The 12,063-nt window shown below is 36.0% G+C and overlaps 1 non-coding gene across 1 annotated transcript; it reads right to left on the bottom strand.

Annotated features, from left to right (window-relative positions):
• Window positions 1-1,728: 1,728 nt before the first annotated feature.
• On the bottom strand, window positions 1,729-1,891 carry LOC135268616 (U1 spliceosomal RNA). Its single transcript, XR_010336916.1, has one exon. It is a non-coding gene; the product is annotated as a U1 spliceosomal RNA (small nuclear RNA).
• Window positions 1,892-12,063: the final 10,172 nt, after the last annotated feature.

Here is a 12,063-nt window from a genome sequence, read left to right as displayed (position 1 = left end):
AAAGCTCAATGCCGTATGTTGTGTATGGCATCACAAGAAAAAGAGACTATTAACTGTCTAGAGAAAAGGCCACTTGAAGCATCTCAAAGTGGCTTTCTGGAGGAGAGAAAGGACAAATAAATAAGGTCTCTGAAACCACAAACAGAGAGAAAAGACAAATAAATAAGGTGTCTGAAACAACAAACAGAAAAGATGGTGAGTGCAAGCAAAAATGAACTGGTTTCCTTAACTTCCAGCAAAGAATTTTGATTGAGGCAATAGTGAGCCCCAGCTATAAGAAAGGACATCAGGTTCTTAAGGTGCTGGGACATTAATTTCAGAGACTTTAAGAAATGAAAGAATCTTCAAGAACAACCAGGAAGCTCAACCATGACAAAAAGAACTTTTGTCACCTTAGAGCCAGGATATGGGCATGTAAAGGAATTGGGACATGGTGTTTCCACATATCGCAGTATGCAAAAGTGTAAGCTCAGGGCTAGGCTGCTGGATTTGAACCCTGGTTCTGCTCCTTACCAGCTATGGGACCATGGGCAAGTTCCTTAACTTCTCTTTTCTTCAGTTTCCTCTTAGAAGAGTGCTTGGCACTGTGAGTACATATTCACTACCATTAAAATGCCAACAAATATGTATTGTTTTATACAAATTTATGTTTATTAACAAAACATAACTATGCTGCAAAAGTTCCTGTCTTGTACTTTGGATATTTCCAGGAATATCAGATGAAAACTGGAGACTTATCAAACAAGGTACAGTAATTAAAAAGATCCAAGGAAATGTGTGTGTTTGTGTGTTGCAGGGGGGTGGGGTAGGTAGGATCAACCCTGTGCAACAAATATATTATTCCTTTTTTGCATGAACGTAAATGGGAAATTTACATAAAAGACATTGTATGCACATTTAATACATACATGTATTTTTCCACAGGGAATATCCTTTCATCAGCTCTCAAAATATTGGGTATTTCTAGCTTACTTACCCATAGGGTTTTTATAAAGAATATTTTATCCCATACCTACCATAAGCAACTAATTAAAAGCAATGACTCTTGCTCATAATTTAAAATATAGCTTGATATTCAACTCAGCTATGACTCCCACAGATGTCGATTGGAATTCTTATTGAGGCGGGAATGACAGTCAATACAGCTAGAACCCAGTAAGTCTGTGCACTCGAAAGGCAGTCTTCCTCTCACTTCCCACAAGCATGTACACTATGTCAACACATCTCTAAACTCCAGTGCAAGAATTTTCAGGACCCATAAATCTATCACTACCAACAACTTATTGAATACTCTTATTTAAAGCCTCAATAAAGATGACTCCTTTCTGCTTTTGCTCCAAATGCAATTCAAGTAGATAAATGTACATAGTATTACAAATTGAGTTACATTATATTTGATTCAATACCAAGATTTTTTCCAAATATTAAAATGTCATATTCATTTGTGCACATTTCTAGTTTTCCTTTCTTTACATCTGTATTGGTTTAATTTTAATTATATAAAAACATTTTATTAAAAAAATTCAAGCTCAGAAACATTATATTGTAAGAATGAATAATCCAATCTCACTTTAGGTGAATCACACTCCTCTCTTCACAGGTAATCAGGATTAACAGTAAGTGGGTTTTAATTTATTTCAGGTAACTTTGCTTTGCTTTGCTTTTGTCTTTTCTTCTTTCCTTTTCTTTCTTTTTTTTCTTGTTTGTTTTTACTTTTTTATTTCCTTTTGAGGGAGAGTGTAAATGAAGTTCCTCACTACTACAAATTATGCCATTGGGTTTTCCACATTAGAGGAAGTCACGGGGTCAGAACATCCAGAGTGCAATGGATAAGCCCCACTCTGGGAAAACCACCTTCATAATCACAGTATCTCACCTGCCAGGTAAGTATCCCCAGATCACCTCCCATGCAATATGTAACATATATATACACATGAATATATTTATATATGTGTGTGTACTTGTCTGCACATACATACATATAATTTTGTTTTTAAACACATATTTTACCAAATGACATAAGTCTATAATTAATATCAGTAATTTGCTTTTTCCATTTTGCAATAAGTGTTGGAGAGCTTTCCATGTGGGCATATACATGACTGGTATGTTTGTAATCTATGTCATTATTCTACAGTATAAATATTTTGGAGTTCAACTAGTTTACTACCAATGGATGTGTAGGTTGAATGTAGTTTTGTTAACTGTCTAATCCTTGTATTTGCATCGTTAGGGAAGTAGGGCTTATTTCTCTAGAAAAGACACCTAGAGGCAGTATCACTGGCACTAGAAAGACTGCACATTACATTTTTGTTAGATTCTGAAATTTTTCCCTGCAAATATGGTTTGGCTATGTCCCCACCCAAACCTCATCTCAAAGTTTAATACAAATTGTAATCCCCACCTGCCTGGGGAAGGACCTGGTAGGAGGTGATTGGATCACAGGGGCTGTTTCTCCCATGCTTTTCTCATGATAGTGAGTTCTCATGAGATCTGATGGTTTTATAAGTGGCAGTTTACCCTCTCTCTCTTTCTCTCTCTTGCCTGCTGCCCTGTAAGACATGCCTGTTTCACCTGTAATTTACATGTATCAAGGGAGGGCGGTAATTGAATTATGGGGGCAGATTTCCCATGCTGTTCTTGTGATAGTGAGTTCTCATGAGATCTGAGGCAGTTTATAAAGCAGTTTTCCCTGCTTGCTTACTCTCTCTCACTTGCCACCATGTAAGATGTGCCTGCTTCCTCTTCTGCTATGATTGTTCTCTGAGGCCTCCCCAGCCATGCAGAACTGTGAGTCAATTAAACCTCTTTCCTTTATAAATGACCCATTCTCAGGAAAACTCTTTCTAGCAGTGTGTAAACGGACTAATACAGAACTTGTACATGCAACTACAGAGTTAATCAGCATTTGTTTTATATCATCATTATCTACCGTAAGAAATTAAGGTTTGTTATTTTTTCCTACACTGATGAGAAAAATATTACCATTTTCTTTTCATTTACATTTTCCTGCTTGCTAATGAGGTTGAGCATCTTTTAAAATGTTTTTAAGCCATTTTTAGTTATTTAGTTCATTGAATAATTTTTTGTTTTATAATTTATGGTCTCTACAAATTATGGTAAGTAATCTTTTGAGAGTTACATGTGTAATATATTTTCTCCCAGTCTGTCACTTTTCTTTATTTATTGTAATTTTGTCATTTGAAGGTTTTAAATTTTTATATAGGTAGATATGATAACTGTCTCCTTTATGAATTCTGAATTTAGGGCTTTCTTAGAAAATCTTTCAAAGTCCTAAATTATAAATAAATATTCTCTTTATTTTCTAAACATAATTTTCTATTTCTGTAATTTATGTATAATTGTTTGGTCTATTTCAAAATAATTTTGTGAGGTGTGAGGTAGGGAAAAACTTATTTTCTTTTCCAAATCATCAAGAAATTGTCCCACTACTATTGATTTAATAGCCTATTTGTTCCCCATTATTTTCACCACAGGGTAACATATAACATTGCCTTTGTCACATATTAAATTGTCCTAGGTAGTTGGACCTGATCTATACTCTTTTTCTGTGCAATTAAGCTGCCTCTTCCTGAATTCCTATGTAACTAGGATAAGTTTAGCTGCTATACACCTTTACACTGTATTTTTTAATGAAATTGTGCAAATGCCACTTTTTGATATTCTCAAAATAGTCTTGGCTATCATTACATTTTTCTCTTCAATTGAACTTTAAATTAAACATGTCAAGTTCCATAAAGTGTTCTTTTAAGATTTTATATGAGATTGTATGAAATTTATAGATTTGGGGGGAAATAACATCTTTACAATGTTAAATATTCTTCTTCAGGAATATGCTATGCCTCTGCATTTATTTAGGTTGATTTACATATCCTTCAAAGAGTGTTATATTGTTTTTTATAATAGTCTTTTCGATCTTTTGTTAGGTTTAATTCTCCCTGTTTTTTGGTTTCTGCTGCTATTCTGATTGGGATATTGTTCCGTGATATGTTCTAATTGATTATTACCCTATATGGAAAAGTTATTGTGTATTAAATTTGTTCTACAAATTCCTTATTAGTTTTAATCATTGTTTTCACTTTATTTTCTTGGATTTTCTAGGTAGGTGATCACATTTTATATAAAATATATGGTAGTTTAATGCATATGTTTTGGATATATGATAGTTTAATCCCTGTGTAGACAGTGAATACATGTGTCTGTCCTGTTTATATTTGTCTTTATGAAATTTTGAATAGTAATATTGAGAGTAGATACTATCATATTCTTCCTGACTATATGACGGCCCTTCACAGATAAATAAGAAATAATACTCCAGAGCTTCAAATTTCCTGTCACCTGTTTTATTTAGAGGACATTCATATTTCTATAGCCAAATAATAATCATGAAAATATGATACTGTGCTTAAATAGCAATACTTCAAATCACTTCAATCACCATACATTATAAGTTCCTCATAAAAGCCACCAAAGCTAAAATACAATGTGTTTAATAAATTTTTATTACATTGCCAACTGAAGTTATTATAATAATGTAATTTTGGCATAAACTTTGATTATATTTTATTTCATATTATATTTTATTTCATGTTGATAGATACAAATGGATATGTAGCAAATATATAAAATATAATCCCAATAGCAAAATAACCACTATGTAACCACATTCAAATTAAGAATAACTGTGTTTTGATCCATATGCAGAAGAATAAAACTAGACCTTTATCTCTCACCATATACAAAAATCAAATCAAAAAAGATCGAAGACAAATCTGAGACTTCAAATTACGAAACTGCTAAAATAAAACATTGGCGAAACTCCTCAGGACTTTGGACTGGGCAAAGATTTCTTGAGTAATACCCCATCACAAGCACAGGAAGCTAAAGCAAAAAAATGGACATTGGATTTGCACCAAAAAGGAAACAATCAACAAAGTGAAGGAACAACCACAGAATGGCTGAAAATACTTGCAAACTATCCATCTGACAAGAGATTAATAACCAGAATATATAAGGAGGTCAAATAATTGTATAGAAAATAATCTAATAATGTGATTTTAAAATGGTAAAAAGATCTTAATAGACATTTGTATTAGTCCATTTTCATACTGCTATAAAGAACTGCTTGAGACTGGGTAATTTATAAAGTATAGAGACTTAGTTGACTGACAGTTCTATGTGGCTGGGGAAGCCTCAGGAAACTTACAATTAGGGCACAAGGCAAAGGGGAAGCAAGGTACCCTCTTTACAAGGCAGCAGGAAGGAGAAGCGAACACAGGAGGAACTATCAAACACTTACAAAACCATCAGATCTCATGAGAACTCACTCACAATCACAAAAACACCATGAGGGAAACCACCCCTATGATTCAGTTACCTCTACCTGGTCTCTCCTTTGACATGTGGAGATTACGGAGATTACAATTTAAGATGAGATTTGGGGGTAAGGACACAGCTAAACCATATCAAAATTTCTCAAAAGACAAACAAATGGAAAACAATCATATACAAATTGCTCAATGTCACTGATAATCAGAAAAGGTTAAATAAAAACTACAATGATATATCATCTCACTCCAGTTAAAATGGCTTATATCCAAAAGATAGGCAATAACAAATACTGGAAAAGATGTGAAAAAAGGGAACCCTCATATATTGTTGGTGGGGATGTAATTAGTACAATCACTATAAAGAACAGTTTGGAGATTCTTCAAAAAACTAAAAGTAGAGTCATACAATCCAGGAATCCCACTCCTATGTATATACCCCAAAAAAGCAAATCAGTATATCAAAGAGATGTGTTCACTCCCATGTTTATTGCAGCACTATTCACAATAACCAAGATTTTGAAACAACCTAAGTGTCTACCAACAGATCAATGGATAAAGAAAATATTGTATTTATTTTATTTTATTTTATTTTTATTTATTTTTTTATTTTTTTGGTTCCTTAGAAATTTATTGGTTACACGTATTCCCAACTCTTTCCCTTAACAGTCCAAATTTAATTTTAGGTATCTGAGACCATATTAGAAGATCATTGAAATTGCTTTTTTATATTTCCTTATAATTATGGAATTTTTATATTTAATTGAACTGTTTAAAGTTGAGAAAATATTGTATTTATATACAATGAAGTACTATTCAGCCATAAAGAAGAATGAGATTCTGTCATTTACAACAGCATGGATGGAACTGGAGATCATTATGTTACGTGAAATAAGCCAGGCACAGAAAGAGAAACTTCTCATGTTCTCATGAATTTGTGGGAACCAAACATTAAAACAATTGAACTCATGAAGATAGAGTAGAATTATGATACCCAGAGGCTGGAAAGGGTAGTGGTAGGGATAGGGGGGAATGGGGATGGTTAATGGGTACAAAAATTAGCTAAATAGAATACATAATATCTAATATTTGATAGAACAACAAAGTGACTATGGTCAACAATAATTTATTGTATATTTTAAAATAAAAGAGTATATTGGAATATTTGTTACATCATAAAATAATATATGTTTGAGGTGATGGATACTCAATTTTTCCTGATGTGATTATTATACATTGTACTTCTGTATCAAAACATTTTAACGTACTCCGTAAGTATATACACCTCCTATGTGCTCATAAAAATTTAAAATTAAAATTTCTTGGAATTCTGCCAACACGGCCAAATAGAAACAGCTCCAGAACACAGTTCCCAGTGAGAAAGATGCAGAAGGTGAGTGATCTCTGCATTTCCAACCAAGGTACCAGGGTCATTTCAATGGGACTGGCTGGACAGTGGGTATAGCCCAAGGAGGGCAAACTGAGGCAGGGCAGGGCACTGTCTCATCTGGGAAGTGCAACTAACTGGAGGATTGGACACCTCCCCCCTGCTCCAGCACTCTAGTTCAGATACTGTGCTTCTCCCATGGCCTCTGCAACCCACAGACCAGGAGATCCCTGCTGGGCTGAAAAGCACCATAAGTTACCAGCACAGATCTGAGTGGCAGCTTTGCTGGCACCTTGGGTTGTTGGCGCAGATCTGGGCAGATGTTTTGACTAGCACCGAGAGCACCCGCAGGATGGAGCTACCCATTCCCCAGAAAGAGGGGTGGCTGAAAGCAGGGAGACAGGTGATACAGTTGGGCAGGTCCCACCCCCATAAAGATGAGCAAACTGAAGCCTTCTCACTTGAGAGTTTCACAGCCAGCATTTCAGATCGAGCTCGACCCAGGATGATCAAGCTCAGTGGAGGGAAGGGTGTCCACCATTGCTGAGGTGAGTCTAAACCTATCTGTGTAAACAAAACCCAGAGGAAGCTTACACAGCAGCTGAACTGAGTCCATGACAGCCCAGCCACGCCTCTACAAGCAGACAAAGGACAGACTGCCTCCTCAAGTGGCTCCCTGAACCCTGTATAACCAAAAAGATGCCTCATAAAGGAAAGCTCTGACTGACAGAGCTCTGGTACCCTTCTGTGATGAAGCTACCAGAGGAAAGATCAGGCAACAATCCCTGCTCTGCAACCCCCACAGGTGATTCCCAGGCAAGCAAGGTCTGGAGTGGACCTCTAGCAGTCCTACAGCACATAAACCTATTAGAAGGAAAACTAAAAAACAAAAAGAAATAGCTTCAACATCGACAGAAAGGATGTCAACTTGGAGAACCCATCCAAAATCACCAGCTTCAAAGATCAAAGGTAGATAAATCGACGAAGATGGGAAGAAACAAGTGCAAAAAGGATGAAACCATCAAAGACCAGAATATCTCTCCTCCTCCAAGGGATCACAACTCTTCAGCAGCAAGGGAACAAAACAGAATGGAGAATGAGTTTGATGAATTGACAGAAGCAATCTTCAGAAGGTGGGTAATCATAAACTTCTCTAAGCTAAAGGAATATGTTCTAACCCAATGCAAAGAAACTAAAAACCTTGATAAAAAGTTAGATGAAATGCTAACTAGAATAACCAGCTTAGACTTGATAATAAATGACTTGATGGAGCTGAAAAACGCAGCACGAGAACTTCATGAAGCATATACAAGTTTCAATAGCCAAATCAATCAACAAGAAGAAAGGATATCAGAGATTGAAGATCACCTCAATGAAATAAAATGAGAAGGCAAGATTAGAGAAAAAATAGTGAAAAGAAATTAACAAAGCCTCCAAGAAATATGGGATTATGTGAAAAGACCTAATCTACAGTTGATCGGTGTACCTGAATGTGATGGAAGAATGAATCCAAACTGGACAACACTCTTCAGGATATTATCCAGGAGAACTTTCCCAACCTCTCAAGATCCAACATTCAAATACAGGAAATACAGAGAATGCCACAAAGATATTCCTCAAGAAGAGCAACCCCAAGACACATAATCACCAGATTCATCAGGGTTGCAATGAAGGAAAAAGTGCTAAGAGCAGCCAGAGAGAAAGGTCGGGTCACCCATGAAGTGAAGCCCATCAGACAAACAGTGGGTCTCTTGACAGAAACCCTACAAGCCAGAAGAGAATGGGGGACAATATTCAACATCCTTAAACAAAAGAACTATCAACTCAGAATTTCACATCCAGCCAAACTAAGCTTCATAAGTGAAGGAGAAATGAAATCCTTTACAGACAAGCAACTGCTGAGAGATATTGTCACCATCAGACCTCCCTTACAAGAGCTTCTGAAGGAAGTACTAAACATGGAAAGGAACAACTAGTACCAGCCACTGCAAAAATGTACCAAATGGTAACGAACAACCATGCAATGAAGAAACTGCATCAACTAACGGGCCAAACAACCAGCCAGTAACAAAATGGCGGGATCAAACTCACACATAACAATATCAACATTAAATGTAAATGGCCTAAGTTCCCCAATCAAAAGACACAGACTGGCAAATTTGATAAAAAGTCAAGACCCATCAGTGTGCTCTAATCAGGAGACCCATCTCACATGCAAAGACACACATAGACTCAAAATAAAGAGATGGAAGAAGATTTACCAAGCAAATGGAAGCAAAAAAAAAAAAAAAAAGCAGTGGTTGCAATCCTAGTCTCTGAACAGACTTTAAACCAATGAAAATCAATAGAGACAAAGAAGGGCATTACATAATGGTAAAAGGATAAATGCAACAAGAAGATCTAACTATCATAAATATATATGCACCCAATATGGGAGCACTGAGAAACATAAAGCAAGTTCTTAATGACCTACAAAAAGACTTAGACTTCCACACAATAATAGTGGGAGACATTAACACTCCTCTGTCAACATTAGACACATCAATGAGACAGAAAATCAGCAAAGATATCCAGGACATGAACTCATATCTGGACCAAGCAAACCTAATAGACAACTACAGAACACTCCACCCCAAATACACAGAATGTATAATTCTTCTCAGCACCACATTGCACTGAATCTAAAATTGACCACATAATTGGAAGTAAATCACTCCTCAGCAAATGCAAAAGAATGGAAATCATAATATACAGTCTCTCAGACCACAGTCCAATCAAACTAGAACTCGGGATTAAGAAACTCACTCAAAACTGCACAACTACATGGAAACTGAACAACTTGCTTCTGAATGACTACTGGATAAACAATGAAATGAGGCAGACATAAAGATGTTTTTTGAAATCAAAGAGAATGAAGACACAACGTACCAGAATCTCTGGGACACATTTAAAGCAATGTCTAGAGGGAAAGTTACAGCAATAAATGCCCACAGCAATAAATGTCCACATTAGAAGTGAGGAAAGATCTAAAAACAACACGCTATCATCAAAATTGAAAGAGCTAGAGCAGCAAGATCAAAAAAAATTAAAAGCTAGCAGAAGACAAGAAATAACTAAGAGCAGAGCAGAACTGAAGGAGATAGAGACACAAAAAACCCTTCAAAAAATCAATAAATCCAGGAGCTGGCTTTTGGAAAAGATCAACAAAATAGACAGACTGCTAGCCAGACTAATAGAAAATAGAAAAGAATCAAATAGATGCAATAAAAAATGATAAAGGGGCTATCACTACCAATTCCACAGAAATACAAACTACCATCAGAGATTACTACCAATAACTCTATGCACATAAACAAGTAAATCCAGAAGAAATGGATACATTCCTGGACACTTACACCCTTCCAAGACTAAACCAGGAAGAGGTTGAATCCCTGAATAGACTAATAACAAGGTCTGAAGTTGAGGCAGCAATTATTAGCCTACCAACCAAAAAAAAGTCCAGGTCCAGATGGGTTCACAGCCAAATTCTACAAGACATATAAAGAGGAGCTTGTACCATTCCTTCTGAAACTATTCCAAACAATACAAAAAGAGGGAATACTCCCTAACTCATTTCATGAGACCAACATCATCCTGATACCAAAACCTGGCAGAGACCAACTAAAAAAGAAAATTTCAGGCTAATATCCATGATGAACATCAATGCAAAAATCTCCAATAAAATACTGGCAAAGCAAATGCAACAGCACATCAAAAAACGATTATCCATCACCATTAAGTAGGCTTCATCCCAGGAATACAAGGCTGGTTCAACATACACAACTCTATAAACACAATCCATCACAAAAACAGAACCAAAGATAAAAACCGGATGATCATCTCAACAGATGCAGAGAAGTTCTTTGAGAAAATTCAATGGCACTTTATGCTAAAATCCCACAATAAACTAGGTATCAATGGAACATATCTCAAAATAATAAAAACTGTTTACGACAAACCCACAGCCAATATCATACTGAATGGGCAAAAACTGTAAGCATTTTCTATGAAAACTGGCACTAGACAAGGAGGCCCTCTCTCACTGTTCCTATTCAATATAGTATTGGAAGTTCTAGCCAGAGAAATCAGGCAAGAAAAAGAAATAAAGGGTATCCAATTAGGAAAAGAGGAACTCAAATTGTCTCTATTTGAAGATGACATGATTGTATATTTAGAAGACCCCATCATCTCAGCCCAAAATCTCCTTAAGGTGATAAGAAACTTCAGTAAAGTCTCAGGATACAAAATCAATGTGAAAAAATCACAAGCATTCCTATACACCAATAACAGACAAACAGAGTCAAAGCATGAGCGAACTCCCATTTACAATTGCTATAAAGATAAAATAATACCTAGGAATACAACTAAAAAAGGATGTGAATGACCTTTCAAGGAGAACTACAAACCAATGCTCAAGGAAATAAGAGAGGACACAAACAGATGAAAAAACACTCCATGCTCCTGGTTAGGAAGAATTAATATCATGCAAATAGCCATACTGCCCAAAATAATTTATAGATTCAATGCTATCCCCATCAAGCTACCATTGACCTTCTTCACAGAACTGGAAAAAAAAAAAAAAAAACTTTAAACTTCATATGTAACCAAAAGAGAGCCCACATAGCCAAGGCAATCCTAAGCAAAAAAGGAACAAAGCTGGAGGCATCACACTACCTGACTTCGATCTATACTTCAAGGCTACAGTAAGCAATGTACTGGTACCAAAACAGAGATACAGACCAATGGAACAGAACAGAGGCCTCAGAAGCAACACCACATGTCTACAACCATCTGATCTTTGACAAACCTGACAAAAACAAGCAATGGGTAAAGGAATCCCTGTTTAATAAATGGTGTTGGGGAAACTGGCTAGCCATGTGCAGAAAGCTGAAACTGGACCCCATCCTGACATATTACACTAAAATTAACTCCAGATGGATTAAAGATATAAACATAAGACCTAACACCATAAAAACCCTAGAAGAAAACCTAGGCAAAGCCATTCAGGACATAGGTATAGGCAAAGACTTCATGACTAAAACACTGAAACCAATGGCGACAAAAGCCAAAATAGACAAATGGGATGTACTTAAACTTAAGAGTTTCTGCACAGCAAAAGAAACAATCATCAGAGTGAACTAGCAACCAACAGAATGGAAAAATTTTTTTTCAGTCTACCCATCTGTCAAAGGGCTAGTATCCAGAATCTACAAAGAGCTAAAGCAGATATACAAAAAACAAACAAACAAACAAACAAACACATTCAAAAGTGAGTGAAGGAGATGAACG

The sequence above is a fragment of the Aotus nancymaae genome, unplaced genomic scaffold (assembly GCF_030222135.1).
Source record: "Aotus nancymaae isolate 86718 unplaced genomic scaffold, 86718_ANA_hifiasm-v0.15.2.pri h1tg000040l, whole genome shotgun sequence".
In the NCBI taxonomy this organism is placed as follows: Eukaryota; Metazoa; Chordata; class Mammalia; order Primates; family Aotidae; genus Aotus; species Aotus nancymaae.
The sequence above is the reverse complement of the archived record's forward strand: the minus strand, read 5'-3'. Positions and strand labels throughout refer to the sequence as shown.